The sequence below is a fragment of the Lathyrus oleraceus genome, chromosome 3 (genome assembly GCF_024323335.1).
Source record: "Lathyrus oleraceus cultivar Zhongwan6 chromosome 3, CAAS_Psat_ZW6_1.0, whole genome shotgun sequence".
In the NCBI taxonomy this organism is placed as follows: Eukaryota; Viridiplantae; Streptophyta; class Magnoliopsida; order Fabales; family Fabaceae; genus Lathyrus; species Lathyrus oleraceus.
The window spans coordinates 168,059,997-168,087,184 of NC_066581.1; the positions used below are offsets into that span (position 1 = coordinate 168,059,997).

A 27,188-nucleotide genomic window follows, 5' to 3' on the forward strand; every position below is an offset into this window, starting at 1 on the left:
AAAATTGAAGGAGAAGAGAAAAGAAAACTATAAAAATCAAATCCTAATTCATCAACATCGACGCTCAAATAAACACGAAGAAGATGAAAAATAAGCTCTAGGGTTTTGATTTAGGACTTGAGGTTAGAGATAGTTCAGAAATTTGAAGAGTGAATGTGAAAGAGAGGGCGCAAGATCCATGAGACGCGAAGTGAGGATGATAATTGGACAGTGAGGAGGACGATGGGCTTAATCAATTTGTTATTAGTTGTCAAAAAATATAATTAGTTTGTGTAATTTAAGTTAATTAATTGATTTTTAAATTGAGATTAGCCATGAAAATAATTGGTAGCAAAAATATGGTAGCTAATCCTTTATTTTTCTTGTTATGGATGAGACTAGTTCAGGTAGATCAAAAGATATGGATAGGTATAATAGAACCACTTCTTTATCTCAATGCCTCAAAACTAGATATTATATCGTTAAGAAAATATTTTGATGTCTAAAAGGAAATGATAACTTTGATTTGTTATGAAAGAAACCAATTTGACTATAAGTTAATAGATTATTTTTTTAATGTTAACTATGTTGTTGATAATGTTTATATGCATTTATGAGTCTACTATGTTTCTAATTCTTTTCAATTTATATATAAATACAACACTCTCGTTCACACACGACTGAACGACTCACTTATCTCATATTTTCAATAAAAACAACATAACTCTCTTTTTGCTTTCCTTCAACATATTCAAACATGTTTTCTTTAAGCTTCTTAATCTTCATCTTAAAAAGTTCCTTGCAACTTCTGTCTCTCAATTTATTTAATGGTTGAATTTAATAAAGTTATTGTTTATAATGAGTTATTAAATAGAGTAACTATGAATTACTCTCCGAGTCCGTGTATTGTCGCCTAATTATTAAATTTATGGATTAAATTTTTTTATAAATTATTTTAGTCAAATAATCAATTTGTGATAAATCTATGATTTTCTCTTATAAATATTATTGGTAAAGTGAAAATTATTTGGTCTTATCGGCATTAAGACTCTTACTTAATTTTAGAAGGTCAGTATTTTACCACTAATTTAAATTCCTATTGGTAAACTGAAACCTCACATGCATTAAAAGTAATTGAAATAAGTTTATAAAAACATAATAGTTCTGGTTTTAAAAGTTATTTTTTATACGAATAACTTAGATAAACGGGTGTATTAAAAAAACTCAAGTTTAAAACAGAAGAGAGATAAGATTAATAATAAGTTTATAAAGTGTTGGATGTAAGCGGGTGATATTAAAAAATGTTATTATGTTATAGTAGTTATAACTAACTAATATAATTAAATTTTATCTAATAACTTCATGCTTCAACAACATTATATTTGATTATTTAGTGAAGGATTTGTTGAAAAATAATTCAATTAATAATTTTTAAAAATTTTAAATTATTTATTTCAATATCATAATCAATTGATATCGTGTACAATATAGATTTTTTATATTTGAGAAGGTGCATATATAATTTAGGCTAATCGATCCGCCAAATAGATATACATGTGTCCCATAGCTCCGGTGAGAAATCCACTTTTATATCTTGTTTCTACTGTCAGGGTTTCTCCATCTTTTATCTTGATTGAACCTGGTTTGGGATAACTTCCTGACATTCCCACAACATAACCTTTCTCATTACCTGGTTCCTTTCCATCTCCATATGTTGGTTTCGAAGTATACAAAATTCTTCCATCCTAAATTAATAAAAATGCTATAATATTTAGAAGTGATTTAAGATGATTTAGAGTATATAAATTACAATAATATAAAGGGAATAAAATGTATCACTTAAGAAACATGTCAACTACTCATAGTTTATTAAAACTTGAATACGTAACCATAAAGATTACATTGAAATAAGAAAGCGGTAGTATTATATATGGAGAACATTACCTGTCCATATAATGTTGCATTAATGACACCTGTATGCATATGAGAAGTGCCATATATAAGATAACCACCTTTTTCAATTGGAATGTTTGCTTTCTCAATATGAGGATGAGAGTGTTTTTTACCATTATTTGGTGGAATTGTAAACTCTGACTGTAATATAATTGAATAAAAATAGTTAATACTAATATATAACTTTTTTACTTAATAGAAATTAAACAAAATATTTACAAATTGTTTTTTATTGATGTAAGAGTATTTTTTTCTTTTTTATTGTCATTTCTTAAAAAAATATTAAATATATAATTAAATATTACAAATGGAAATTTGTCGAAAATATGAAAGAAAAAAAATAATTATTTACCTGGCAATCGTGAATTATTTGGGAACCAGTTTTTCTAACTCGATCGGTTGAATCAAGTATATAAAATCTAACAGGAATTTGTTGTTGGCTCCAATCAACCCATGTTATTTTGTATCTTAGGGCAAGTTTTCTTATAGGTGCTTCAAAATCCTTTTTTAATTTGCATTGTAAATTATCTTGGCAACAAAAAATTCCTCCTGTATAATTTGAGCTCAACGGTTTTCCATCAATGCCAAGTGTGACATTATAAAAATTCTTTGGCAAATTAAAACGGTTACACCTACATTCTGTGCAATGTTTTCTATGTTTTGTGCCACGTGTGTCAATAACCATGAGATTGAGGAGTCACTTTTCTTCATATCCAATTGGAACATACGAAGGGTTTCCTTGTTCTACAGCATAAGGATCTGGTATATTTGATTTTGTTCCTCGTGATTCACCTCCCAAACCCCAATAAGCAGGAAGAATGTAACTATTACATGTTCCTTCATTTCTAATATAAATAACACCTTCTAATGGATTCTTAGGAACTATTTTTAACATATTCCAATCTTTCGCATGGTATTTAATCGCAAACCAATGATGTAGGTGTCGCATTACGCGAAAAAACCGGCGGGAAAACAAGACAACAGAGCCGCCACCGTGCGTTATTTATCCCAAAAGAGGGAAAGGAAACGCTCAGAGTAAACCTGGAAAAGACATGGTCTCGCGACCAAAGAGAATGGGATCGGGAGTCGGTTATGCGAAGGGAAGGTATTAGCACCCCTACGCATCCGTCGTACTCGACGGGATCCACGCACAATAGGAAGGGAAATTGGTTGCTAAAACACTGCTCAAATAAACATCTATACAGGCTGAAAGAGACACGAGGAAACAAACAAGACTGAGACTGACTCGGCAGGATATCGCATCCTGGGCCTACTTAGTCTATCAAGCATAGACATCAGAGTCAAAGTAGTTCGGACTGGGGAAACGACACATGCTCGCTAGGATGTCGCATCCTATGCATACGTATCTCCTTTGGACGAAGGAGAATCAGAGCATTCGTAGCTCGGCTAACACGCACACAAACAAACACAGGCAAAGGCAAACGTGGAGCCTGAATGCCAATCACTGGACTTACATCAGCATCCGAACCAAAACACACACAAGGGCAAACATGGAGCCCGACAACCAATTGATGGGATTATGTCGGCATCCGAACCAAAACACACACAAGGGCAAACATGGAGCCCGACAACCAATTGATGGGATTATGTCGGCATCCGAACCCAAAACACACAACAACATGCAACAAGAAGAAGGGTCTCGATTGCAACTAGGGCAAGAGAAGGGGAAGGTCTCAATCGCAACGAGGGCGAGAGAAAAGGGTCAGCGTTAGTTGTTAGTCAAACTCGACAAGACATCGCATCTCGTGCCTACGTATCTCACCTGAACGTGAGAATCAGAGTTGCCGTAGTTCGGCTAAACTATTCCTGTTGGTTTGTGTTTTTTAAGTGGACAACGTCACTACGCAATCTACCGGATGCTCGACCTTTGGAGACTTACTCACCTGTAGTAGAAGGAGTTGACGTATCCTTAAGAGGGGATAATGTTTGTTTGTGTTTTAGGAAAGCTCAAGCAAAAAGGAAGTCCTATACGAAGGAACCGTGCTACCTTAATTGTCATGCAAACGAGACTACGCGGAGTCTAGCAAACCTAGGGGATACAATCACATCACACAAACATATACAGCATGAAATAAACACACCAACAAGGGGCTCAAACATCAAGGCTAGGCTTTAGTCGAGGGGTCATATCAACCTCAACAAACAAGCCTCTGTATCGGGGTCAGGTTAGCTCTTAACCTTGCCATTGAGGGGCTAAGGTGAAGCTAGATGAAAGGTGATGAGGGGTGTGCCTCATTGCTTCTATCTCAAGTCAGAGAGAGCATCAGACAAGGGAGCGTGGGTCCAGAATGGGGGGACCCTTCTACGCTCAGGACATAGACTCGACTGTACAATGTACAAGATCTTGGGCTTGGATCTCAATGCTACAACCATGTAATGGGAGCAAGGAGAAGACTCACAGAATAGTGGGGGACAGATTGCTTATCCCTACCTTCCACCAATTGCCTCAAATGAGGACTTTTCCTGCTTGGGACAAATATAAACATACACAAGCATTGCCTCTTAAGGAGGACTTCAGACAGTTTGCCCGGCCCGGTAACAGCCGGGTCTCCAGACTACATGAAGAAGAAAGTTCTATACCTCAATGCCAATTGCTTATAAGCAAAGCAATGCAAGTTCTTAAGAGAACTGAGCAACTAAGGGTACCTGTGTAAATAGCTAACCAGTCAGTACACAATTCAAACAAACAATCAACAGTCAATATCACACAAACAGACAAATCCAATCAGACAACAATGAGCGATCCATGAACACAAGGGAATCCCCCATTAAGGCCTACAAAACACACAATTGTTAGCCAACAACAACAAATGGTTAAGCTCAAATGGAGGAGCATCATCACTCATGTAGATGCATTCTTGAACCTGAAATCACAATTCAAATGATAAGTCCAAACCACTAGGTCGAAGCCTAGGGTCAACAGAGGGAAAAATCCAGAACAGAAGCTGATACTCCACATGAAACTCATTTAATCAAGAGATGACATGTCCTAAAATTAAGGGAGCATGCAAGATCGAATTATCTCTAAGCCTAGGGGTAGAATGGTCATTTCACAGTTAATGGATTAATATTGGATTAAAATCTATTTACAACATTCTAATTAAAAGTCAACTAAAATCTAAACTAGATTTAACAATTTAGAAAAACCAAGAGATTACCTAATATTTCTTTTTATATTTTCACAATTAATCTCTAATCCTAAAGTCGTTTGAATCCTAGTATTTCTAAAATTAATTCTAAAATTATTTCTAATTCTAACAGCATATCTAAAGATATTCTAATCCTAATTATCTCTAGAAATGCTTATAACAATGTCTAACTAAAATCTCTATCTAATTAACTCTAATATTTTCAGTTTTTTTCTAAATCATTATCTAATATTCTACATACTTAATCCTAAAATCAACATTTCTAATAAGTCTCTAAAAACTCCTAATCAAACATCACCTATTAAACTTCTAAATCAAGATTAACAATTAAATCTACACAGCAAATCAGGATGGACCTAACTGGAAAATAATAAGCCCAATCGCATGGGGGTGTACTGGTCATTGGATGGTGTATGGGAGAAACTCGCTATGGTCTGGGCCCAAGCAGGATCTTCAACGATCGGAAACAGAGGACACATGCATGGTAGAAAAGAAGATTCCACAAAACGCAAATGGAACAAAAGCCAGAGCCACCGTCGCGTTCTCCGCCATATCACTGATCGCGCCGTCGTCGTGGCTCTAGGAGGAAGAAGATGAATCCGATTTGTCATCGTAATCGCCATAGGTGATGGCTCGGTCCAAGCGAAGAGAAAAACGAATACGATCAATGCGCGCTCTCATCCACATCTCGCGACGGCTCAATAATCATTCGACAGAGGATTCGTTCTTTAATCAGTTATCGGATTCGAATTCGAATCGATCCATTATCGGCGAAGCTCATACTATTAAATTCGACTCCATTCGTCTCCATATGAACAAACAGTAACAAGTGATATCTGAATCGAATTAGGGACTTACCGTATGAAGCGACGGTTGGATCTTCAGTCAACTCTTCTTCTTCTTCCTTTCTTGGAGCGATTCCGGTGAGATGTTGATTGTTGACGGTGAAGGTGTCGTGAATCGGTTACGGTGGTTGAAGATTCTACGAGGATGATCGGAGGTTGGTACAGTGAATGTGGTTGAAGAACCGAGGTGGAAGAGGAGGTTGAAGTGGTGGCTTAGCTCTGCCGTGTGGAGCTTCGAATGATGAAGCTCCCACAACAATGGAGGATGAGCGTGTGCTGAAGGTGAGGATTGAGTGCAGAAGCTTCTGGGAATCAGGGGAAAATCGTTCGAACCCAATGATTGGCAATGATTGCAGCTTATATAGCACGATCCCAAGGGCAAATTGGAGAATTAAGTATGAATCATCCAGCTGGCACTTGAGTGAACGAGAAGGTGAGTTTCTACATCGTGAATTAAGTCACGTGTTATTTTTCACAAGTTTACTCATTTTCTAATTGCATTTTCCTTCAATCTTTGATCTAACTGTGGATATCCGTATTGAACCAAACTAGCTTATATTCAAGAACTGGTTTGTTGCTTGAATAATCACTGATTTGAATTGGACTGTCATTTGGATGATTGTTGATTTGAATTTCGCAGGACACATGCTGTCATGGAATTGGTATTGCACATCGTCCGCTTTGCACTACAGCGGTCAAGCCAAGGATTACAAAGGTTAGGCTTTGAAGCCTCATTGCCGGTTGCATTCGGGTTGAGATGGCCTTGCTGCAGGCATCGTGTTCCCATCTGATGGCAGGGCTCGGAGCAATTCAGTCTCGGTTCCAATTGCTGATTACTCGCAAAGGATTCTCGTAAGGTGATTCAGTTGTAAGCTTTTCAGCAAAAGCAAACGTAGCAGTTTCAAACTTCCTTCAACAGGACGCCATCCAGGTCGAATGGCATGCTGGACAAGACGAAGGCTAAGTGGTGCGTATCCGGAGAAGACATGAACAACATCATTGGGGTTGGTTGTATCGGTATCTTCAACCACAAGCTCCAGAGTACATTTTATAGTAAGCCAATTACTTCTTGACTCCGGCTTTTGGCCTGTAACAAGGCTTGTTGTATTGGATGCTGTATTGCAGGATTTTCTTAGCATTGAGGATTACTCAAAATGATTATTGATATCTCCCTTGCCTTGTTGCACATTGCCAACTATTGACACCCTGTACTGTTGGCTCGCAGGCAGCTTGGCGCTCATGCAATTGATTCAAGGATCATGATGGTGTTTGAAGGCCCGATTAGTGATCGAGACTAACGGCATAGCAGGTCTGCAACCAGCAGGTAATCGCTGTCATTCTGCGATACGACTACGGCCTTAGGTTCATGGCCCGCACAGATAGGATGCGTTGGCTGGTGGGATGGTTTTGCCAGTGGGTATTGCAATGCTGACTTGGTTAGGTTCTTTGTTTGCATTTCATTTCGGTCACATGCATTATTTTTCTGTTGGATTAATTATGCTCTTGGCTTGATGCATGTTGGTTTGATAGCAGGTTGTCGGAATTGCGGCGTTTAGCTCAGTTCTGAAGCTCTGTTATTGAGGTGGTCGGCATTCCGGACAAAGAGCTTTCAGCTTATCCTGTGGCAGCTTGCGGTTCTCTCGGCAGCACTGGCAGCTTATGCTTTCCTTTTTTCAATTCCTTGGCTCATGTAAACCACTGTTTGGATAACATATCAAGGATTGCATTATGTAACGGTTGGGATGGCATTGACTTAATTCCCATGGTACTGTTTCAGTGTAATTTGAAGAATTAGGATAAAATAGAATGAATATGTAATGCTACTGTCATTAGTAAGAATGGTTATTTGAATTTGCTTGTAGAATTTTGATAATGGTTTTGGAATGTATGTAATATGGCAGTGTTTGGAATTTGGTTAATTATGGATGAAATGAATGTTATGAATGAATGCTATTGGCGACTTCTTGCATGGTTCGATGGAAATTGATTATGGAAATGGAGTTAGCGAAATAGATTATGAAAAATGGATAATTGTTTCCTAATTGGATATGGTTTAAAATGGATAAAGGGATATTTGGATTAGTAAATAAGAAAGAACTTGGATTGGTTTATGAATGGATTTTCTAAATGAATAGGAAAAGTGTTGGATAATTGGTTAAAACAATGAAATGGTTTAAATGGGTATAAAAAATGAAAAAGGACTTGATGGGTATTAACATGGATCATGGTCAAATTGGATTGTATTAAAATTAAACTAATTGGATTATGATTATGATTTGGATAATGAAATGGAATTATTTGAAAAATGGTTAATAGGCTAAAATTATGGGCTTAATAAAAAGAAATGAACGGGCTCAATGCGACCACGACTAAATTTCCACAACCAAATCAACTCTCCAGTAATCAACTAGGATCATCCAACTCAACTTGAATTTCCAAGATTAATTCGAGAAACGAACGCAATGATTTCTAACCAGATAAGTGTTTGTAATGACAAATGACCTTCTGTGGGACATGCAGGAAGCGTCTCAAACCATCTCTCCACTTCCTAGCCCTCAGTTGACTTACAGTTGACTCTTATGGTCCTCAGATGACTTGGTCATGCACTGTGGACTTTGAGCCTTCAACACTTGGCCAAATTGCATCAAAATGAACCTTGGATCGGGTAAGCTCTCTAGAACACCCGCAGAGCCTTTATTTCGTAGAAGAACCCTTCCTCTCTTGCACTGATGGATTCCCCTGATCAGTTTTGACTGATGCAATGCAATGGACTATGCAATGTGAATGCAATGTTAATGCAATGTTAATGTGATGTTAGTGACCTAAAAAAATGAAATGAATGTACAAATGGGAGGTGCAAATTTGAGGTGCTACAGCTGCCCCTATTCAATCAACTGGGAACCCGAATGGATGAGAGCAACGGCTGTCAGACTTTCAGGGTAAACAGGGATTGAATACCAAGTACCGTAGAATTTGCACACTGCTGGGAATTTTTTTTGTTTTCTTCTTTCTTTTCAGGGTAAAGCACATCCAGACATCGACACACGATGCATGGGAACAGAAATCATCTCAACTAGATGCCAACGGACAACTAGGAAACATTCAACGTTTACCAAAACCAACGGAGAGGTAACTCAACTCTACTGGGGATAACCAGGAAAGGATACAACCATACGTCAGCGGACGTAATGGGGAAAAACTCAATGTTTACCAAGACCAACGGAGAGGTAACCAATCATTAATGAATGACTGGAAGGATAGTGATACAACCATACGTCAGCGGACGAAATGGGAAAAACTCAACGTTTACCAAGACCAACGGAGAGGTAGAAAACTCAGCCAGACGTCATAGGACGAAAGGGAGAAGCTCGACGTTTATCGACACCAACGGAGAAGGCGGAAACTCAGCCAGACGTCATAGGACGAAAGGGAGACTCAACGTTTATCGACACCAACGGAGAAGGAGGAAACTCAGCCAGACGTCATAGGACGAAAGGGAGACTCAACGTTTATCGACACCAACGGAGAAGGAGGAAACTCAGCCAGACGTCATAGGACGAAAGGGAGACTCAACGTTTATCGACACCAACGGAGAAGGAGAAAACTCAGCCAGACGTCATAGGACGAAAGGGAGACCACAACCGGACACCAAATAGGACGTCTACTGGGGATTCTGGCTGGGAAATCAACCAGACATTAATGAATGACTGGGAATAGGGTATACAATCAGACGTCATCGGACGAATGAGAAAAACACAACGTTTATCGAAACCAACGGGGAGGTAAATCCACTTGGGGATGGGTACAGCTAGACATCATAGGACGACTAGGAAAAACTCGACGTTTATCGACACCAACGGAGAGGAGGAAACTCTGAGGGGAATCATATGGTATTACCAAATGATCTGCGGGGAACAATCAACTATACGTCATAGGACGCACAGGAAAAACTCGACGTTTATCGACACCAACGGAGAGGAGGAAACTTCTGGGGACGACCCTGTGGGGAAAGATATCAACTATACGCCAACGGACGCGTAGGAAAAACTCGACGTTTATCGACACCAACGGAGAGGAGGAAACTTCACTAGGGAAGAGTGAACACAACCAAATCATCAACGGATGATCGGGAAAAACTCGACGTTTATCGACACCAACGGAGAGGAGGAACTTCACTAGGGAAGGGACGACGTTATGAACATCGAAAGATGATGTTTACAGACACCAAAGAATACCAGACACTACGCATGACTGGGAAAGCACCGAAAGATGGTGTTTACCGACACCAAAGAAACAACACACGCGGGTGCTGACAGGATAGTGACATCTACATGTCTGGGCAAGGCCACATACTGGCAGGGGGTCTCACTGGGGAGAAACATATTTTCCTTTCACCAACGGATGAGGAAATAAACCTCGGTGGGGATTAATCCTGAATGCCATCAGGAGCAACTGTAGCAAACGTGCTGTACAAGTTAAACAAACATCCGCCTCTGCCGGGGATACTGTCTGATTGGTTTCGAACACATGAATGCATATGTTTGAATTTTTCTATGGCGTAATGCTCCATATTGAATGGAAATGCTACGCGTTTTGAGGATGCAATGATTACTATATGCAAAATGCAAATGCATCCTGGCTACGGAGCCAAAGGATCAGGTACTCCAACTTGGCGGGGAGACTCTGACTGAGGAATGCTCTGCGGGGAGAGCCTTCATCTGGGGATGCTTTGCGGAGAAAGTACCGACTTCTCACTCATGCTGGAGAAACAAAACTGTTGCCGGGAACGGGATAGACCTCGCTGGGGACATCCTTCGCAGGATCCAATCCACTCGGGGACTCCGCTTGGGAAGCACTCAATACTCCGCTGGGGAAGTAGACACTAAGCAGCTCTTCAGGGATGATACTCATTGAGGAGTAACAAGATCACTTTACCAGAGATTGATAAAGCGACTTCACTGGGGAAGATTCCACCAAACCTTAGGTAGAACAGCTCTGCTTCGGGGAATAACCACTACTCCCCTGGGGACGATCCACCCAATCCACAGGTAGACTAAGCTCAGTTGGGGATGCCAATACTGATCTGCCGCGGGAACCCGTCCAATCCACAAGTAGGATGAACTCTGCTGGAGAAATATTTCTTTGAAACCCGCTCCGCTCGGGGAACTTGCTGAAGAACGAACCCACACCACTCTGCTGAGGAGAACAACTCTGGTGGGGATGATAGCACATCATATCATACTGGAGACAGACCTTCACAACCCTGCTGGGGAGAAGCACTCACGGCCGTGCTGGGGATAATGTATCACAAACCCAACTGCTGGGGAACAACATTCTCATGACAAACTCCGCCGGGGGAATTCCTGGGGAAACGTCCGCCAGGCACTCAGCGGGGATCTTAGCTGGGGAACCTGCCAACACAAGCCTGCTAGAGGTAGGCAATCCTTAGATCTGCTGGGGAAAGAAGATACCATCCACAGACACCTCTGCAGGGGAATACAACTCTGACAGATATCAAACTTGCTCCGAGAAGAACTTGCTGGGGAAAAGCTTACAGATGTCGACCTGCAATACAGCACAACACAATGCCCCAAGGGCACATGGACAAGATATGCCCAAGTGTCCTCAATATTCAAAATGATTTTCAAACGTTTTATCCTTCTGCAAGTTATTGTTAAGCCTTCATGTTTTATTATATGCAATGTTTATCAAAAATTCGGACGTTTTTGCAAACAAAACAGTAAAAATAAAAACAAGAGAGCTATTTATCTGAATAACGACTTTTATTGATTGAAAATGTGCCTGAGAAGGCGAATACATCGGGAAGCAATTCCTAGAAAGAGGTAATCGCGCACAAAAGGAAAATAAACTATCCTAATGGCAATGTGAATACGGCATCCACTATTTCCCAATTCTGTTATAACCCACAGATCATCAGTTTTCCTCCCAACTCCTTGCTTTCTGAGAAGAACGACTGGACCGATCACATCTTTCGAGATGGCAGCTGACAAAGCGAGATGATGTACAGATAACTCAGCCTGTAGCCTTCGCTTTAATCCCTCTTTTGGCTGGATCGCCCTTTCAGGTTTTCAATCCACCAGGATACCCATTTTTGCCTAAGTCGCCCTTGCGGGTTTTCGACTTACCGGGTGTACAAATTCTTTTCATTTATATCCCTAATTTTTGCCCGAACCTTTTCTTTCTGTTTTTGGTTCGCCGGGATGCCCTTTTTTGCCTGGACTCTTTTGTTCTTTTTGTCCAGCGGGTCAATTTACGCGAAGTATTTTTTGACTACATCTGAGTTAACAGGGGACGGAAAATCTTCACCGTCCATTGTTGTAAGCATCAAGGCTCCACCGGAGAAGACCTTCTTCACAACATATGGACCTTCGTAATTAGGGGTCCACTTGCCCCTGTTATCTGTACCGGGAGGAAGGATCCTCTTCAAAACTAGATCGCCAGTCTGAAATGTCCGAGGACGCACTTTCTGATCAAAGGTTCGCTTCATCCTTCTCTGATATAACTGCCCATGGCACACAGCTGCTAGCCGTCTCTCTTCGATAAGGCTTAACTCATTAAACCTTGTACGAATCCACTCGGCTTCGTCCAGCTTGACATCCAATAATACCCTCAGAGAAGGGATCTCCACTTCAACTGGTAGGACTGCTTCCATACCATACACAAGGGAGTACGGGGTTGCCCCGGTCGACGTACGCACTGAGGTACGGTACCCATGCAAAGCGAAAGGCAACATCTCATGCCAATCCTTGTACGTCACGACCATCTTTTGCACAATCTTCTTGATATTCTTGTTTGCCGCCTCTACAGCACCATTCATCTTTGGTCTGTAAGGAGAAGAGTTGTGATGTTCAATCTTGAAATCTCTGCAAAGTTCTTTCATCATCTTGTTATTGAGATTCGAACCATTGTCAGTAATGATTCTCTCGGGAACCCCATAACGACAGATGATTTCCTTCTTGATGAACCGGGCAACCACTTGTTTGGTAACATTAGCATATGAAACTGCTTCTACCCATTTGGTGAAGTAATCAATCGCAACCAAAATGAAGCGATGTCCATTCGAAGCAGTAGGCTCAATCTTCCCGATCATATCAATGCCCCACATAGCAAACGGCCAAGGCGAGTTCATGACATTCAACGGGCTTGGTGGTACATGCACCTTATCAGCATATATTTGACACTTATGACATTTCCGAGCATATTTGAAGCAATCGGATTCCATAGTCATCCAGTAATAACCGGCTCTCAACAATTTCTTGGACATTGCATGACCACCAGCGTGGGTACCAAACGAACCCTCGTGCACTTCTTGCATCAACATGTCTGCTTCGTGTCTATCCACGCATTTGAGCAAGACCATGTCAAAGTTCCTCTTGTACAACACGTCATCCTGATTCAGATAAAAGCTTCCAGCCAGCCTTCTCAGGGTCTTCTTATCATTCTTTGATGCACCTTCAGGATACTCCTGAGTCTTGAGGAAGTTCTTGATATCATAGTACCACGGTTTCTCATCAATCGCAACAACAGACTCGGCTGCAAACACATACGCAGGCCTCTCGAGTCGATTCACAGCAATATGTGGCACATGATTCCACCAATGAACTTTTATCATGGAAGATAAAGTAGCCAAAGCGTCAGCCATCTGATTCTCATCCCGGGGGACATGATACAATTTCACCTTCTTGAAGAACGTCAGTATTCTTCTGGTGTAATCTCTATACGGAATCAAATGCGGCTGGTTCGTATTCCAATCTCCATTGACCTGATTGATCACTAGAGCGGAATCTCCAAATATGTCAAGCGTTTTGATTCTCAAATCAATGGCTTCTTCTATCCCCATGATACAAGCCTCATACTCGGCTTCGTTGTTGGTGACATCAAAAGTCAATCTGGCAGAAAAAGGTATATGAGCACCTTTAGGATTGATCAGTACTGCACCAACACCATTACCATTCACATTTACAGCCCCATCAAACATCAAGGTCCACTTGTCATCAGGATCCGGTCCTTCCTCGACAAGAGGCTCGTCGCAATCTTTCATCTTTAGATACATGATGTCTTCATCAGGGAATTCAAACATCATAGGCTGATAGTCGTCGATCGGTTGTTCGGCGAGATAGTCTGACAAAACACTACCTTTGATAGCTTTCTGCGACGTGTACTGGATATCATACTCAGTTAAGATCATTTGCCAACGGGCAACACGTCCGGTGAGAGCTGGCTTCTCAAAGATATACTTGACTGGATCCATCTTAGAAATCAATAAGGTAGTATGGTTCAGCATATACTGCCTCAGTCGGCGAGCAGCCCAGGCCAAAGCGCAGCAAGTTTTCTCGAGCAGTGAATATCTTGTTTCACAGTCGGTAAACTTTTTGCTAAGGTAGTATATGGCATGCTCTTTTCGACCAGACTCGTCATGCTGTCCCAATACACACCCCATTGAATTCTCGGTAACTGACAGGTACATTATCAGTGGCCTCCCTGGAACTGGAGGGATCAGGATTGGGGGTTTCTGTAGATACTCTTTAATCTTGTCAAAAGCTTTCTGGCAATCATCATTCCACTTGATCGCCTGATTCTTTCTAAGCAATTTGAAAATCGGTTCACACGTGGCAGTTAGGTGAGATACGAACCTTGCGATATAATTCAATCTCCCTAAAAACCCACGAACCTGCTTTTCGGTTTTCGGTTCAGGCATCTCCTGAATAGCTTTGACTTTCGCTGGATCAACCTCAATCCCCTTTTCACTGACAATGAAGCCTAACAGCTTCCCTGATCTCACTCCAAACGTACACTTGTTTGGGTTCAGCCTCAGTTTGAACTTGACCAACCTGTCAAATAACTTCTGCAAATTTACCAGGTGCTCCTCTTCTGTCTGCGACTTCGCAATCATATCATCCACATACACTTCAATCTCTTTATGCATCATGTCATGAAAGAGAGTCGTCATGGCCCTCTGATAGGTAGCACCGGCATTCTTCAGCCCAAATGGCATCACTTTGTAGCAGAATGTGCCCCAAGGTGTAATGAATGTCGTCTTTTCCATGTCTTCTGGCGCCATCTTAATCTGATTATAGCCCGAGAACCCATCCATGAAAGAGAATACCGAGGATTGAGCCGTATTATCCACCAATACATCGATGTGAGGTAATGGGAAATCATCTTTCGGACTCGCTCTGTTCAAATCCCGGTAATCGACACACATCCTGACTTTGCCATCCTTCTTCGGCACAGGAACGATGTTAGCTACCCACGGCGGGTATGTTGTTACTGACAAGAAACCAGCATCGAACTGCTTCTGAACCTCTTCCTTGATCTTCACTGCCATATCAGGACTCGTTCTACGAAGCTTCTGCTTGACCGAAGGACAATCATCTCTGAGAGGTAGCCTATGAACCACAATATCAGTATTCAGCCCAGGCATATCTTGATAAGACCAGGCGAATATCTCCATATACTCTCTCAGCATTTCAATCAACCTGCTCTTGACCTCAGGTTTCAAAGCAGCCCCAATCTTGATCTCCCCTTTTGGCGTCCTCAGTACCAAGATTCACAATCTCCAATTCCTCCTGATGAGGTTGGATGACCCTTTCCTCCTGCTTCAACAATCTAGCCAATTCTTTCGGGAGTTCACTGTCTTCATCACTCTCCTCTTCGGCTTGGTAGATGGGATTGTCGAAATCATACTGAGCCATAACAGATTTGTTCATAGTGGATGCCATAAGATCAATTCTGCATGTTGATGTTTTATTTTAGAAAAAGAGTTCAAGAAAGTCACAAAAACAAAACATTGCCATTTTTATTTTTTTGAAAAATGAAAAACAAAATAGAAAGACAGAGATCACAAAATTGTTTGCAAAACGTCCTTTATTAGTGATAAACAATGAAAACATGTGGCCCTACAATGAACCACTACGTCTTGGGCAGAACGTAGGGTTATGTGCAGAATGAAAAAACAAAAGAAAATTACTCTGTCTGAAGAGTAACTTGGACTATATCCTCTGTCGTCCAGTTGTTAATCACTTCCCCTGGCGCACTCGGGCGAACCCAGCAGTCGAGATCATAATCGCTGTCGACATCTTCACCCTCAGTAACAAAGACATCACCATGATTCATCAGCCCAGCGCTGGTGAAGGTACTCGGACCTGTTGCCCCCTGCTCTGCTCGTAGAGGCTCATAACCGATGCCAAACTTATCTTCTTTGACAGGCAAGTCCACCATCTTGCCCCAGCCTTCGGCCTTACCCGAGTCCACAACCTCCTTAGCTTGCTTGTAGGAAGTGATAGAGGCACCTGGCTTCTTCTGCTCAGCGTAGGCCACCTTCTCAATAGCCACCGTCTCGAACGCCTGGCACAGAGTTTCGTGGATCTCGCCATCCACCTCAACATATTTGAATGAGGACAGATGACTCACCAGAATGTCCTCTTCGCCACACACGGTCACAATCTGACCGTTCCAGACGTATTTGAGCTTCTGGTGGAGAGTCGACGAGACCGCTCCTGCTGCATGTATCCATGGACGTCCCAGAAGACAACTGTAAGCAGGCTGGATGTCCATGACATAGAAGACAATGTCAAACTCCTCCGGACCTATCCTTATAGGCAAAGTGATTTCACCAAAGACAGAACGCTTGGATCCATCAAATGCACGAACAACTAGGTCACTCGGCGTCAGCACAACCCCTTCAATCGGTATCTTCTTCAGGATTTGCTTCGGCAGCACGTTCAACGAAGAACCGGTGTCCACTAGGACATGAGACAGCACAGCCCCCTTGCACTCCATGGTGATGTGCAAGGCCTTGTTGTGATTCCGCCCCTCAGGTGTCAAATCAAGATCTGTGAACCCTACACCGTGTCGGGTAGTCACATTAGCGATTACACCTTCCAGTTGATTGACCGAAATCTCTTGAGGTACATACGCCATATTTAACATCTTCAGCAAGGCGTCTCTATGTGCCTCAGAGCACAACAGCAGAGAAAGGATAGAGATTTTGGAGGGAGTTTGATTGAGCTGATCTACAATCTTGTAGTCACTCTTCTTTATTATCCGCATGAATTCCTCCACATCCTTCTCGAACGAGCCACCAGGCACATTCGCTTGAGTAGGAACTTCATCGACCACGGCCTGTTTGCCCTTTGCTTTAACAGATGCCTCAGCATTGGCATCCCTCAACTGTTGAGGCGCAAACAGCCGACCACTCCGGGTAAAGCCTCCGGGTCCACCCACGTTGTCCACAGCAGGACTCACAACGGCCGGAGCTTTACTGGCAGGTGCAAAAATTGTCACAGGTGCTTGATTTGAAGGCTTGACCCTGTTCTCAGCCCTCCTGTTGCTTCGGTAGGCATTGTCATACCTCCAAGGCACAGCATTATTATTCTCGGCCCTTCTAACCGGAGCGACGATTGTTGTAGGAATATTGGTGGAAACTGGTGTGGAGATGGTAACTGGATTACCACTGGTTGTAGGCGCACGCCCTTCAGCTGGCTTGAAGAAAATAGTGACAGTAGACACTGCCCCTTGATCTTTGTCATCGGCCCTACCAAACTGAACACGGCCCTGATCCATCAAACCCTGGATACTAGCCCTCAGTAATTCACACCCATCCTCTGACTCTTCACAGCCCAAACAGTCTCTATCACAGCCCGGATGAACTCCACTATTCAGCAGACGGTCTTTAATTACCAACAGAGAGGTCTGAATCTCATCCACACTGATTACCAGATCTTCAGATTCAACCCCTTCAATATAATTTACCTTATGAGCACCATGCGCAGGCATAGGGTTGTTCACAACATTCGGCACAGGGGAGAAATTGATCGTCTTAGAATCGATCAAATCTTGGACTTTGTGCTGGAAAGCCCGACATTTCTCTATATGATGTCCTGGTGCCCCAGAATGGAAATCGCACCGGACATTTGCATCGTACCCAGGTGGCAAGACGGTTGGTGGAGCCATCGTTCTCAATTCTACGAAACCCAATCTGAGCAACTCAGGCAGGAGCTCCGCATATGTCATGGGCAACGGGTCAAACCTTCTGTCAGGCTGCAGCCTCTGCCTTGGCTGATAGGGACGTTGTTGCTGTTGTTGTTGTTGTCTTGGTTGTTGAGGAGGTGGACGTTGTTGCGGTGCAGGGATGGTCACTGCAGCAACCTGTCTATACTGATGCTGATTTCTGTTCGGCCCTCGGCGGTGCTGAACAGCGCTAGTTTCACCTTCTCTACGGCGAGGTGCCCCAGAGAAAGGTTTCTTTGATGAAGAGGAACCCGCATCGTTGATCCTTCCAGCTTTGATCAAACTCTCGGTTCTCTCACCGCAGATTACCACATCAGAGAAGCTTCCGAATGGGCAACTCCCCATTCGGTCCATGAACACTCCCTGCAGTGTGCCAATGAACATATCAGTCAACTCCCTCTCCAGCATAGGGGGTTGGACTCTGGCAGCAAGCTCACGCCACCTCTGGGCGTATTCTTTGAAGCTTTCATTATTCTTCTGACACAGACTCTGCAGCTGAGTCCTGCTCGGTGCCATGTCCATGTTGTGTTTGTATTGTCTGAGAAAAGCTTCTCCCAGATCCCTCCAGCATCGGATAGAGTCTTGTTTGAGTTCCATGTACCAATCCAGAGATGCCCCAGATAGGCTATCTTGAAAGAAGTACATCCACATTTTCTCGTCATCTGTATATGCCGAGATCTTCCGATAGTAAGCCTGCACGTGGGTGCGAGGGCAAGAAGTACCATTGTACTTGTCAAAGGTGGGCGCTTTGAATTTGTGGGGAATCCTCAGACCTTCGACCAACCCCATGTTCGTGACATCGAACCCAAGAGAATTCTGGCATTCCATCGCCCTAATTTTTTCAGCCAGGGCATCGACTTTACGATCTCTATCTTCCATTCTGGCAACATCACCATCGTCCTCTCCCATCATTGTGAACATGTCCTCTTGTCTATCAACAAAAGGAGCTGGATGACGCGCCGGAGCCCTGGTAGCTCTGGCATTAACCTCTGCAGCAAGAGGCTGACCATCAACCCTTATACCCCTGAGTTCTTCTCCAGTGGCATAACCATAAACAGGAGCAGCAGCAACGTTGGCATTTTCGAAACCAGGTGGAGCAATAGGTGAACCGTGGTTAGACGCCTGAATAACCGTTTCCTGTCTCTGAACCAAAGCACGGAGCTCCTCCTGACCCTGAGCAACCCCTTGCATCATCGTCAAAAATTGGGCCATGTTCACCCTCATCTCAGCCATCTCAGCCTGAACCTGATCCATGCTTCTTCGCTGATTGAGTCTTGTAGAATACCGGTGCGGTCTCTGATCAGCTATCCTGCCTGACACAGGAACCAGAGTGAGAAGTCCGAACCAGAACACCTGTTATGCAACATGTTATGATTATGATGTTAATGCATATGATGCACATGATAATGATCATTTCTCAGGCCTTCAAAGAGTCTGATTCATCTTCGAAAAAAGCAATCTGCAGCAACGGCACAGTATACCAGAGCAATGAGTACCGAGTGAAACCAACAATTTCATCTGTAAATGATCACCCGGATCTATCAGTGCACAGACTCTGGAATGTACCTGAGAAATGATATGCATGCAGAGATCATTTTCTCTTCTCTTTTTTTTTCAATTTTTTTTTTATTGATTCTTTTTTTTTGTTGATTGCGTTTCTTTTGAAAAATAAACATGCTATGATGCACATGATGCAGACACGACTGGCAAGCTGTGCATCTCTGAACACAGGATCGAAGCTTCGGCTCGAATTCTGATCACAATCATCTGAAACCCCAAAGTCAACTGGTCAACTGTCATCTGAGCCCAATCTGAAGAACCAAACCTACATCTGTGCAACCTCAAACTCAGCCCAGGGATCCGAAATAAACGGAACCCTCTGATACTGGCCAAGGTCAAACCTCCGGCGTCCAGAAATAACGATCCATAAATCCGACTTATAAATATGACTCTGATCAACGAAACCAAAAGTCACCATCAAAGTCACCATCAGAACATGCATCTGTAAGAATCACCCTCCCCTCACAGGTAAATTCTAATCAGGTCATCCTAAGGCGGATAATAGTCTCAACAATCGGGCAGAGATACTCAATGGGTTTGCCCTTTCGGGTGTGCCATTGTAGCTCCCTTGAGATCGTCTAGACCAAAGATCCGGGAAATGATCGGTCACCAGAGTCAACAGCCCAAAAGAGATAACCCAACCAAAGTGGAAAATCCCACTGGAAGAGCATTTCTCAGATGAACCTCGTCCGGCTTGTGGTATGTCACGTCGCAACATCATGCCCAACCGACATGTGAGCGACGCGAGACCACGCTAATCCTAGGTGTATACTCGGGCCTGGGTTTTAGCCCCACTCAGAACACCCACCCCAAACAGAGGAACCACCTGCACAGAGAACAGCTCAATGATAGTATGATGCATGCAAACATAAATGCAAACAATAAATGCAAACAATAAATGAAATGAATGCAATAAATAACAGCAAAAAGCAACCGAGGCCCTAACCTAGAGAGCGCTAGGAGAGACTCGCTTAGGGAAGAAGGACCAGCACAGGTCAACTTCTCTAGGTTTCCCCAGCAGAGTCGCCAGCTGTCGCATTACGCGAAAAAACCGGCGGGAAAACAAGACAACAGAGCCGCCACCGTGCGTTATTTATCCCAAAAGAGGGAAAGGAAACGCTCAGAGTAAACCTGGAAAAGACATGGTCTCGCGACCAAAGAGAATGGGATCGGGAGTCGGTTATGCGAAGGGAAGGTATTAGCACCCCTACGCATCCGTCGTACTCGACGGGATCCACGCACAATAGGAAGGGAAATTGGTTGCTAAAACACTGCTCAAATAAACATCTATACAGGCTGAAAGAGACACGAGGAAACAAACAAGACTGAGACTGACTCGGCAGGATATCGCATCCTGGGCCTACTTAGTCTATCAAGCATAGACATCAGAGTCAAAGTAGTTCGGACTGGGGAAACGACACATGCTCGCTAGGATGTCGCATCCTATGCATACGTATCTCCTTGGACGAAGGAGAATCAGAGCATTCGTAGCTCGGCTAACACGCACACAAACAAACACAGGCAAAGGCAAACGTGGAGCCTGAATGCCAATCACTGGACTTACATCAGCATCCGAACCAAAACACACACAAGGGCAAACATGGAGCCCGACAACCAATTGATGGGATTATGTCGGCATCCGAACCAAAACACACACAAGGGCAAACATGGAGCCCGACAACCAATTGATGGGATTATGTCGGCATCCGAACCCAAAACACACAACAACATGCAACAAGAAGAAGGGTCTCGATTGCAACTAGGGCAAGAGAAGGGGAAGGTCTCAATCGCAACGAGGGCGAGAGAAAAGGGTCAGCGTTAGTTGTTAGTCAAACTCGACAAGACATCGCATCTCGTGCCTACGTATCTCACCTGAACGTGAGAATCAGAGTTGCCGTAGTTCGGCTAAACTATTCCTGTTGGTTGGTTTTTTTTTTAAGTGGACAACGTCACTACGCAATCTACCGGATGCTCGACCTTTGGAGACTTACTCACCTGTAGTAGAAGGAGTTGACGTATCCTTAAGAGGGGATAATGTTTGTTTGTGTTTTAGGAAAGCTCAAGCAAAAAGGAAGTCCTATACGAAGGAACCGTGCTACCTTAATTGTCATGCAAACGAGACTACGCGGAGTCTAGCAAACCTAGGGGATACAATCACATCACACAAACATATACAGCATGAAATAAACACACCAACAAGGGGCTCAAACATCAAGGCTAGGCTTTAGTCGAGGGGTCATATCAACCTCAACAAACAAGCCTCTGTATCGGGGTCAGGTTAGCTCTTAACCTTGCCATTGAGGGGCTAAGGTGAAGCTAGATGAAAGGTGATGAGGGGTGTGCCTCATTGCTTCTATCTCAAGTCAGAGAGAGCATCAGACAAGGGAGCGTGGGTCCAGAATGGGGGGACCCTTCTACGCTCAGGACATAGACTCGACTGTCCAATGTACAAGATCTTGGGCTTGGATCTCAATGCTACAACCATGTAATGGGAGCAAGGAGAAGACTCACAGAATAGTGGGGGACAGATTGCTTATCCCTACCTTCCACCAATTGCCTCAAATGAGGACTTTTCCTGCTTGGGACAAATATAAACATACACAAGCATTGCCTCTTAAGGAGGACTTCAGACAGTTTGCCCGGCCCGGTAACAGCCGGGTCTCCAGACTACATGAAGAAGAAAGTTCTATACCTCAATGCCAATTGCTTATAAGCAAAGCAATGCAAGTTCTTAAGAGAACTGAGCAACTAAGGGTACCTGTGTAAATAGCTAACCAGTCAGTACACAATTCAAACAAACAATCAACAGTCAATATCACACAAACAGACAAATCCAATCAGACAACAATGAGCGATCCATGAACACAAGGGAATCCCCCATTAAGGCCTACAAAACACACAATTGTTAGCCAACAACAACAAATGGTTAAGCTCAAATGGAGGAGCATCATCACTCATGTAGATGCATTCTTGAACCTGAAATCACAATTCAAATGATAAGTCCAAACCACTAGGTCGAAGCCTAGGGTCAACAGAGGGAAAAAATCCAGAACAGAAGCTGATACTCCACATGAAACTCATTTAATCAAGAGATGACATGTCCTAAACTTAAGGGAGCATGCAAGATCGAATTATCTCTAAGCCTAGGGGTAGAATGGTCATTTCACAGTTAATGGATTAATATTGGATTAAAATCTATTTACAACATTCTAATTAAAAGTCAACTAAAATCTAAACTAGATTTAACAATTTAGAAAAACCAAGAGATTACCTAATATTTCTTTTTAATATTTTCACAATTAATCTCTAATCCTAAAGTCGTTTGAATCCTAGTATTTCTAAAATTAATTCTAAAATTATTTCTAATTCTAACAGCATATCTAAAGATATTCTAATCCTAATTATCTCTAGAAATGCTTATAACAATGTCTAACTAAAATCTCTATCTAATTAACTCTAATATTTTCAGTTTTTTTCTAAATCATTATCTAATATTCTACATACTTAATCCTAAAATCAACATTTCTAATAAGTCTCTAAAAACTCCTAATCAAACATCACCTATTAAACTTCTAAATCAAGATTAACAATTAAATCTACACAGCAAATCAGGATGGACCTAACTGGAAAATAATAAGCCCAATCGCATGGGGGTGTACTGGTCATTGGATGGTGTATGGGAGAAACTCGCTATGGTCTGGGCCCAAGCAGGATCTTCAACGATCGGAAACAGAGGACACATGCATGGTAGAAAAGAAGATTCCACAAAACGCAAATGGAACAAAAGCCAGAGCCACCGTCGCGTTCTCCGCCATATCACTGATCGCGCCGTCGTCGTGGCTCTAGGAGGAAGAAGATGAATCCGATTTGTCATCGTAATCGCCATAGGTGATGGCTCGGTCCAAGCGAAGAGAAAAACGAATACGATCAATGCGCGCTCTCATCCACATCTCGCGACGGCTCAATAATCATTCGACAGAGGATTCGTTCTTTAATCAGTTATCGGATTCGAATTCGAATCGATCCATTATCGGCGAAGCTCATACTATTAAATTCGACTCCATTCGTCTCCATATGAACAAACAGTAACAAGTGATATCTGAATCGAATTAGGGACTTACCGTATGAAGCGACGGTTGGATCTTCAGTCAACTCTTCTTCTTCTTCCTTTCTTGGAGCGATTTCGGTGAGATGTTGATTGTTGACGGTGAAGGTGTCGTGAATCGGTTACGGTGGTTGAAGATTCTACGAGGATGATCGGAGGTTGGTACAGTGAATGTGGTTGAAGAACCGAGGTGGAAGAGGAGGTTGAAGTGGTGGCTTAGCTCTGCCGTGTGGAGCTTCGAATGATGAAGCTCCCACAACAATGGAGGATGAGCGTGTGCTGAAGGTGAGGATTGAGTGCAGAAGCTTCTGGGAATCAGGGGAAAATCGTTCGAACCCAATGATTGGCAATGATTGCAGCTTATATAGCACGATCCCAAGGGCAAATTGGAGAATTAAGTATGAATCATCCAGCTGGCACCTGAGTGAACGAGAAGGTGAGTTTCTACATCGTGAATTAAGTCACGTGTTATTTTTCACAAGTTTACTCATTTTCTAATTGCATTTTCCTTCAATCTTTGATCTAACTGTGGATATCCGTATTGAACCAAACTAGCTTATATTCAAGAACTGGTTTGTTGCTTGAATAATCACTGATTTGAATTGGACTGTCATTTGGATGATTGTTGATTTGAATTTCGCAGGACACATGCTGTCATGGAATTGGTATTGCACATCGTCCGCTTTGCACTACAGCGGTCAAGCCAAGGATTACAAAGGTTAGGCTTTGAAGCCTCATTGCCGGTTGCATTCGGGTTGAGATGGCCTTGCTGCAGGCATCGTGTTCCCATCTGATGGCAGGGCTCGGAGCAATTCAGTCTCGGTTCCAATTGCTGATTACTCGCAAAGGATTCTCGTAAGGTGATTCAGTTGTAAGCTTTTCAGCAAAAGCAGACGTAGCAGTTTCAAACTTCCTTCAACAGGACGCCATCCAGGTCGAATGGCATGCTGGACAAGACGAAGGCTAAGTGGTGCGTATCCGGAGAAGACATGAACAACATCATTGGGGGTTGGTTGTATCGGTATCTTCAACCACAAGCTCCAGAGTACATTTTATAGTAAGCCAATTACTTCTTGACTCCGGCTTTTGGCCTGTAACAAGGCTTGTTGTATTGGATGCTGTATTGCAGGATTTTCTTAGCATTGAGGATTACTCAAAATGATTATTGATATCTCCCTTGCCTTGTTGCACATTGCCAACTATTGACACCCTGTACTGTTGGCTCGCAGGCAGCTTGGCGCTCATGCAATTGATTCAAGGATCATGATGGTGTTTGAAGGCCCGATTAGTGATCGAGACTAACGGCATAGCAGGTCTGCAACCAGCAGGTAATCGCTGTCATTCTGCGATACGACTACGGCCTTAGGTTCATGGCCCGCACAGATAGGATGCGTTGGCTGGTGGGATGGTTTTGCCAGTGGGTATTGCAATGCTGACTTGGTTAGGTTCTTTGTTTGCATTTCATTTCGGTCACATGCATTATTTTTCTGTTGGATTAATTATGCTCTTGGCTTGATGCATGTTGGTTTGCTAGCAGGTTGTCGGAATTGCGGCGTTTAGCTCAGTTCTGAAGCTCTGTTATTGAGGTGGTCGGCATTCCGGACAAAGAGCTTTCAGCTTATCCTGTGGCAGCTTGCGGTTCTCTCGGCAGCACTGGCAGCTTATGCTTTCCTTTTTTCAATTCCTTGGCTCATGTAAACCACTGTTTGGATAACATATCAAGGATTGCATTATGTAACGGTTGGGATGGCATTGACTTAATTCCCATGGTACTGTTTCAGTGTAATTTGAAGAATTAGGATAAAATAGAATGAATATGTAATGCTACTGTCATTAGTAAGAATGGTTATTTGAATTTGCTTGTAGAATTTTGATAATGGTTTTGGAATGTATGTAATATGGCAGTGTTTGGAATTTGGTTAATTATGGATGAAATGAATGTTATGAATGAATGCTATTGGCGACTTCTTGCATGGTTCGATGGAAATTGATTATGGAAATGGAGTTAGCGAAATAGATTATGAAAAATGGATAATTGTTTCCTAATTGGATATGGTTTAAAATGGATAAAGGGATATTTGGATTAGTAAATAAGAAAGAACTTGGATTGGTTTATGAATGGATTTTCTAAATGAATAGGAAAAGTGTTGGATAATTGGTTAAAACAATGAAATGGTTTAAATGGGTATAAAAAATGAAAAAGGACTTGATGGGTATTAACATGGATCATGGTCAAATTGGATTGTATTAAAATTAAACTAATTGGATTATGATTATGATTTGGATAATGAAATGGAATTATTTGAAAAATGGTTAATAGGCTAAAATTATGGGCTTAATAAAAAGAAATGAACGGGCTCAATGCGACCACGACTAAATTTCCACAACCAAATCAACTCTCCAGTAATCAACTAGGATCATCCAACTCAACTTGAATTTCCAAGATTGATTCGAGAAACGAACGCAATGATTTCTAACCAGATAAGTGTTTGTAATGACAAATGACCTTCTGTGGGACATGCAGGAAGCGTCTCAAACCATCTCTCCACTTCCTAGCCCTCAGTTGACTTACAGTTGACTCTTATGGTCCTCAGATGACTTGGTCATGCACTGTGGACTTTGAGCCTTCAACACTTGGCCAAATTGCATCAAAATGAACCTTGGATCGGGTAAGCTCTCTAGAACACCCGCAGAGCCTTTATTTCGTAGAAGAACCCTTCCTCTCTTGCACTGATGGATTCCCCTGATCAGTTTTGACTGATGCAATGCAATGGACTATGCAATGTGAATGCAATGTTAATGCAATGTTAATGTGATGTTAGTGACCTAAAAAAATGAAATGAATGTACAAATGGGAGGTGCAAATTTGAGGTGCTACAGTAGGTATGCTTCATATAATGGGACAGAATTCCCTTCTTCATCAACTAATTCAGCATCAAAGCTCTTTATTCCAACATGGCCCTTTGGAAACTCAACATCAAAAAAAGTTTTAGCCGCAACTTTTCCGGGACCTATTTCAAACATTTCAGAAATAAAAGTAGCTGATTTTATATTTTTATTTTCAAATTCACCCTCGGTATAAATTGCACAAGATGAGGTGAATAAAAACGCCAACACTAATGATAAAGATATCACCCTTTGACATATAAACCTCATAGTAAAGATATTTTATTTGCTACGGTGATAAAGTTTTGTGCATATGAATGTTGATTTTGCTTCTTTTATAATATACAAATTATGAATAATATGGTTAATCTAACATGACTTGGTGCCAGTTGATCAATATTAAAATTGAATTCTTGTCTGTATTAAGTTTGAGACTTTTTAAATTTGTATTAAGTAGATTTTGAACAATTATATAACTATTTATAGATAATATAGTATAATATATGCTATATTGCAGGGTTATTAGTTGTTCAAGAAAATGTATACAAATATATGACATTGTACATACCTATTTTTGTATTAATAACATCATCACACCTATTTTCAGATTAAAAAAAATATCACACCTTTATAAAACACTATCACAAGATTTAAAAA

The 27,188-nt window shown here is 42.1% G+C and overlaps 2 long non-coding RNA genes and 1 pseudogene across 2 annotated transcripts; 2 read left to right on the plus strand and 1 right to left on the minus strand.

Annotated features, from left to right (window-relative positions):
• Positions 1–1,502: 1,502 nt before the first annotated feature.
• LOC127130261 (uncharacterized) lies at positions 1,503–26,801 on the minus strand (annotated as a pseudogene).
• LOC127126036 (uncharacterized) lies at positions 6,860–7,902 on the plus strand. Its single transcript, XR_007804878.1, has 3 exons — positions 6,860–7,000; positions 7,173–7,383; positions 7,481–7,902. It is a non-coding gene; the product is annotated as an uncharacterized LOC127126036 (long non-coding RNA).
• On the plus strand, positions 24,437–25,604 carry LOC127126035 (uncharacterized). The gene is made up of 3 exons (XR_007804877.1): positions 24,437–24,702; positions 24,875–25,085; positions 25,183–25,604. It is a non-coding gene; the product is annotated as an uncharacterized LOC127126035 (long non-coding RNA).
• Positions 26,802–27,188: the final 387 nt, after the last annotated feature.